At 48.8% G+C, this 6,000-nt stretch overlaps 1 pseudogene; it reads right to left on the bottom strand.

The window, feature by feature from the left end:
* LOC135568458 (LIM domain only protein 7-like) overlaps window positions 1-5,354 on the bottom strand; it is a 69,565-nt pseudogene extending 64,211 nt beyond the window's left edge.
* Between the last annotated feature and the right edge of the window lie 646 nt (window positions 5,355-6,000).

The raw sequence follows: 6,000 nt of genomic DNA on the forward strand, positions 1-6,000 counted from the left end.
GTGCAGAGGGGAGGTGCAGAGAGGGGAGGTGCAGAGAGGGGAGGTGCAGAGGGGAGGTGCAGAGGGGAGGGGCAGAGAGGGGAGGGGCAGAGAGGAGGGGCAGAGAGGGGAGGGGCAGTACTGAGAGTTACCATACAGAACAATCAGAAGGCTTGGCCTAAGGATGATCATATGACTGGTGGGAGGAGTCTCTTAATAGCTTTCCAGGATCCTTTCCAAACAAGTGGAACCTTGACAGTTTGACCTCTGAACCAAATGTGTTGAGCTGCCCCACTCAGCCCGACTGCCCCACTCAGCCCGACTGCCCCACTCAGCCCGACTGCCCCACTCAGCCCGACTGCCCCACTCAGCCCGACTGCCCCACTCAGCCCGACTGCCCCACTCAGCCCGACTTCCCCACTCAGCCCCGTCATGTTCATCACATCACTAGATCCTTAGACAGTTTCAGATCTGTCACACTAAGCAGGAACCGCCGAGCGACAAGCAGGAAACCACAGAGGACGACTTCCTGAAAGACCGGGTCGTCTAACTACTGTCACCCTGGCAGACAAGAGATCCCTCTGCCTTCTCATATGAAATGTAGAACTACAGTTCCCATAATACACCCTGGCAGACAGGAGATCCCTCTGCCTTCTCATATGAAATGTAGAACTACAGTTCCCATAATACACCCTGGCAGACAAGAGATCCCTCTGCCTTCTCATATGAGATGTAGAACTACAGTTCCCATAATACACCCTGGCAGACAGGAGATTCCTCTGCCTTCTCATATGAAATGTAGAACGGCTACACGCAGTGAACTCACCAGTCCGGCCATTGGAGTAGACAGCGTGTTCACCCTCTTAATAAGGCCTGGTTTCAACTGGTTGATTAGACTGAGAAAAGGGGAGGGACAGAGGGAAGAACAGACGAGTTAGACAGCGTGAACATCCACCACACCAGGACCTGGTATTTAAACCACTAAGGTGTTTATAGAACCACAGCCTATGGGATTCATTCATCACTACTGGCAAAGCAGGACTCCATTATCCAGATATATACACTACAGTTCCCATAATACACCCTGGCAGAGCAGGACTCCATTCTCCAGATATAGACACTACAGTTCCCATAATACACCCTGGCAGAGCAGGACTCCATTCTCCAGATAGACACTACAGTTCCCATAATACACCCTGGCAGAGCAGGACTCCATTCTCCAGATATAGACACTACAGTTCCCATAATACACCCTGGCAGAGCAGGACTCCATTCTCCAGATATAGACACTACAGTTCCCATAATACACCCTGGCAGAGCAGGACTCCATTCTCCAGATATATACACTACAGTTCCCATAATACACCCTGGCAGAGCAGGACTCCATTCTCCAGATATAGACACTACAGTTCCCATAATACACCCTGGCAGAGCAGGACTCCATTCTCCAGATATATACACTACAGTTCCCATAATACACCCTGGCAGAGCAGGACTCCATTCTCCAGATATATACACTACAGTTCCCATAATACACCCTGGCAGAGCAGGACTCCATTCTCCAGATATAGACGCTACAGTTCCCATAATACACCCTGGCAGAGCAGGACTCCATTCTCCAGATATATACACTACAGTTCCCATAATACACCCTGGCAGAGCAGGACTCCATTCTCCAGATATATACACTACAGTTCCCATAATACACCCTGGCAGAGCAGGACTCCATTCTCCAGATATATACAGACTACAGTTCCCATAATACACCCTGGCAGAGCAGGACTCCATTCTCCAGATATATACACTACAGTTCCCATAATACACCCTGGCAGAGCAGGACTCCATTCTCCAGATATATACACTACAGTTCCCATAATACACCCTGGCAGAGCAGGACTCCATTCTCCAGATATATACAGACTACAGTTCCCATAATACACCCTGGCAGAGCAGGACTCCATTCTCCAGATATATACAGACTACAGTTCCCATAGTACTCACTGGCAGAGCAGGACTCCATTCTCAGAGCAGAGCAGGAAGTTGTTGCTTCCGAATGATTTATTTGTCACCCTATATACAGGAAGAGGAAAGAACACAATACCACTGTCACATCTTAGATAAACTAACAAGCAAACATGCAAGTGTAATTTTTTTTTAACTAAATGTGCTCTTGGATCACAGATTATGATCTATACTTACCTAGAGCCAAGCGGGGGTACAGAGAGAGCCAAGCAGGGGTACAGAGAGAGCCAAGCAGGGGGTACAGAGAGAGCCAAGCGGGGTACAGAGAGAGCCAAGCGGGGTACAGAGAGAGCCAAGCAGGGGGTACAGAGAGAGCCAAGCGGGGGTACAGAGAGAGCCAAGCGGGGTACAGAGAAGCCAAGCGGGGGTACAGAGAGAGCCAAGCGGGGTACAGAGAGCCAAGCGGGGTACAGAGAGAGCCAAGCGGGGTACAGAGAGAGCCAAGCGGGGTACAGAGAGAGCCAAGCGGGGGTACAGAGAGAGCCAAGCGGGGGTACAGAGAGAGCCAAGCAGGGGTACAGAGAGAGCCAAGCGGGGGTACAAGAGCCAAGCGGGGTACAGAGAGAGCCAAGCAGGGGTACAGAGAGCCAAGCTGGGGGTACAGAGAGAGCCAAGCGGGGGTACAGAGAGAGCCAAGCAGGGGGTACAGAGAGCCAAGCAGGGGGTACAGAGAGAGCCAAGCAGGGGGTACAGAGAGAGCCAAGCAGGGGGGTACAGAGAGAGCCAAGCTGGGGTACAGAGAGCCAAGCGGGGTACAGAGAGAGCCAAGCGGGGTACAGAGAGAGCCAAGCGGGGGTACAGAGAGAGCCAAGCGGGGGATACAGAGAGAGCCAAGCTGGGGGGATACAGAGAGAGCCAAGCCGGGGGTACAGAGAGAGCCAAGCGGGGTACAGAGAGAGCCAAGCGGGGTAACAGAGAGAGCCAAGCGGGGTAACAGAGAGAGCCAAGCAGGGGTGGGTACAGAGAGAGCCAAGCGGGGGTGGGTACAGAGAGAGCCAAGCGGGGGTGGGTACAGCGAGAGCCAAGCGGGGTGGGTACAGCGAGAGCCAAGCGGTACACAAGCCAAGAGTGGGTACAGAGAGAGCCAAGCGGGGGTAAAGGAGGGTGTTGGAAAACAAGAAGCCCAGTCTGAGAACACCTACTACCCAGAAAACCTTCATTGTAAATTAAAATGTGTTCTTTATTTAACTTAACTGACTCGGCTCGTTAAATTAAGGTAAAAAACTAAACGCAAACAGTTACATCTATTACTCCTCTAGATGATGCATCATGGGTAATAAAAGTGTTTATTTAAAAACTGATGGTAGTTTTTACAGGAGTGTTATGGTAATGAGATGTCCACAGACAAGTGTTTATACGTAATATAGTTTCATGTAGACTTCAACTACACTGAACAAGACACATAAAAAACACAACATGTGATGTGTTGGTCTCACGAGCTGAAATTAAACATCTCTCAAATTGTGTCCATCCCTGTTAGTGAGTATTTTAAACCTGTCAAGATAATCCGTCCACCTGACAGGTGTGGCACATCAAGATGATTAAACAGCATGATCATTACACAGGTGCACCTTGTGCTGGGGTACAATAAAAGGACACAAAAATGTGCAGTTTTGTCACACAACACAATGCCACAATTCCCCATCTGAATGGTACTGGGCACTGTTCCCTACCCCTCATTCCCCTATCCTCTACCTCTGAGAGGGAACAGAACGCAGCCTGCCACCTCTCCCTGTCCCCTACCCCTAGTGCCCCTCTCCTCTACCTCTGAGAGGGAACAGAACACAGCCTGCCACCTCTCCCTGTCCCCTACCCCTCGTGCCCCTCTCCTCTACCTCTGAGAGGGAACAGAACGCAGCCTGCCACCTCTCTGAAGCTCAACACTGCCACTGTCCGATGAGGAAAACTACATGAGGGAATCATATGAGCCGTGGTAACGTTTATATAAAATGTGACGATTCAAAATGCAAAAACAGCACATCTCAGAAAGCACAAAGACGTGCATGACGTCATCCACTCCCAAACAGCACATCTCAGAAAGCACAAAGACGTGCATGACGTCATCCACTCCCAAACAGCACATCTCAGAAAGCACAAAGACGTGCATGACGTCATCCACTCCCAAACAGCACACATCTCAGAAAGCACAAAGACGTGCATGACGTCATCCACTCCCAAACAGCACACATCTCAGAAAGCACAAAGAGCGTGCATGGCGTCATCCACTCCCAACAGCACATCTCAGAAAGCACAAAGACGTGCATGACGTCATCCACTCCCAAACAGCACATCTCAGAAAGCACAAAGACGTGCATGACGTCATCCACTCCCAAACAGCACATCTCAGAAAGCACAAAGACGTGCATGACGTCATCCACTCCCAAACAGCACATCTCAGAAAGCACAAAGACGTGCATGACGTCATCCACTCCCAAACAGCACACATCTCAGAAAGCACAAAGACGTGCATGACGTCATCCACTCCCAACAGCACATCTCAGAAAGCACAAAGACGTGCATGACGTCATCCACTCCCAAACAGCACATCTCAGAAAGCACAAAGACGTGCATGACGTCATCCACTCCCAACAGCACAGATCTCACCCTCAAGGTTCTATTTGCAAAACGGTGAAGTCACCCGTGTTCTTTTATACGTGTATTGATCTATATGACCACACTCTTAAAACTGAACACGTTCACAGTTCACACTCAGTTCCACAGTGGCTTCCACTGTCAACATCGTCACCAATTATTTGCATTTACAGGATTATATCAGATTTTTACGTGTCATTAGGTGATGTTATCATAAACCAGTAGATTTAATGAGTGAGCCTCTGGCTGTAAAATGTATCACGTGGAACAATTACCCAAATGTAATTAGATAATGAATAAGACAGGTCTAAGTTTGGACTAGCGGGAACAATGAACTTTCCTCTTAAAAAGTGTGAGACACCTTTGACGTAGAGCTCTGTAGGCTGCTGTAGTCTTATCAAAAACATTTACCTGGATATATTTAGTTCGTCACATCACAACCCAATCACGGATCAAACGAGATGTTTTCGACGTGGTTATAAATTAATTCGCTCCAACCTACCTCCATCCACCGTTGAGCCTCAGTGAAGGCGTCTTCACAGGTCACACTGGTCTGTTCTCGCCACTCCATCTTACCACACAGGCCTCAAACACACAAGGGACTTGTATTCTAGTTGAAAGAGAACAAGGCCAAAAGTCGGTCCTTATTTGATATCGTTATGCCTCCCCTAAATACAAAACAAACAGCTTCAATCAAAGCATTTCCCCTGTCGACTAGGACACAATTATCCAGCGATGACGATATTGTAAAAAAATAAATGTGTTACCTGCGTCAAACTTCAGCTGCGATACTTGAAAGTCTAAACTCTGCTCACCGGAGAATGATTCCCGTTAATTGACTTCCGCGCGCCTCGCAAGGGGTCACTTGATACCAAACATTATTGACACGTGCGATAAACTAAAGTGGGCGTTTCCTGATGTTTGAAACGTCGTCCTGTTCTGCAGCTGACGGTGTTTCTCTTTTACTGAACACCAGGGGGCGGCACAGAGTCATAACGCGGCCTTCGCTGCTCACGTCGCTGCCTTCAGTGAAGGAATTCCACTAAATAACACAGCCACAAAGTCAGATTCCACAGCCACAAAGTCAAAATATGGCTACAAAAATGTGATTTTGGGTCTTCATCTGAGGTTTGGGTTATGCATTAGGTAAGCAGGGTGGTTAAGGTTAGGGGTAGGTTAGGGGTAGGTTAGGGGTAGGTTAGGGGTAGGTTAGGGGTAGGTTTAAAATCTGATTTAAAGAAGTTAGAAATTGTTAGAAACAGACAGACAGGACAGACAGACAGACAGACAGACAGACAGACAGACAGACAGACAGACAGACAGACAGACAGACAGACAGACAGACAGACAGAGAGAGAGACAGACAGACAGACAGACAGACAGACAGACAGACAGACAGACAGACAG

The sequence above is a fragment of the Oncorhynchus nerka genome, unplaced genomic scaffold (assembly GCF_034236695.1).
Source record: "Oncorhynchus nerka isolate Pitt River unplaced genomic scaffold, Oner_Uvic_2.0 unplaced_scaffold_1575, whole genome shotgun sequence".
Classification (NCBI taxonomy): Eukaryota; Metazoa; Chordata; class Actinopteri; order Salmoniformes; family Salmonidae; genus Oncorhynchus; species Oncorhynchus nerka.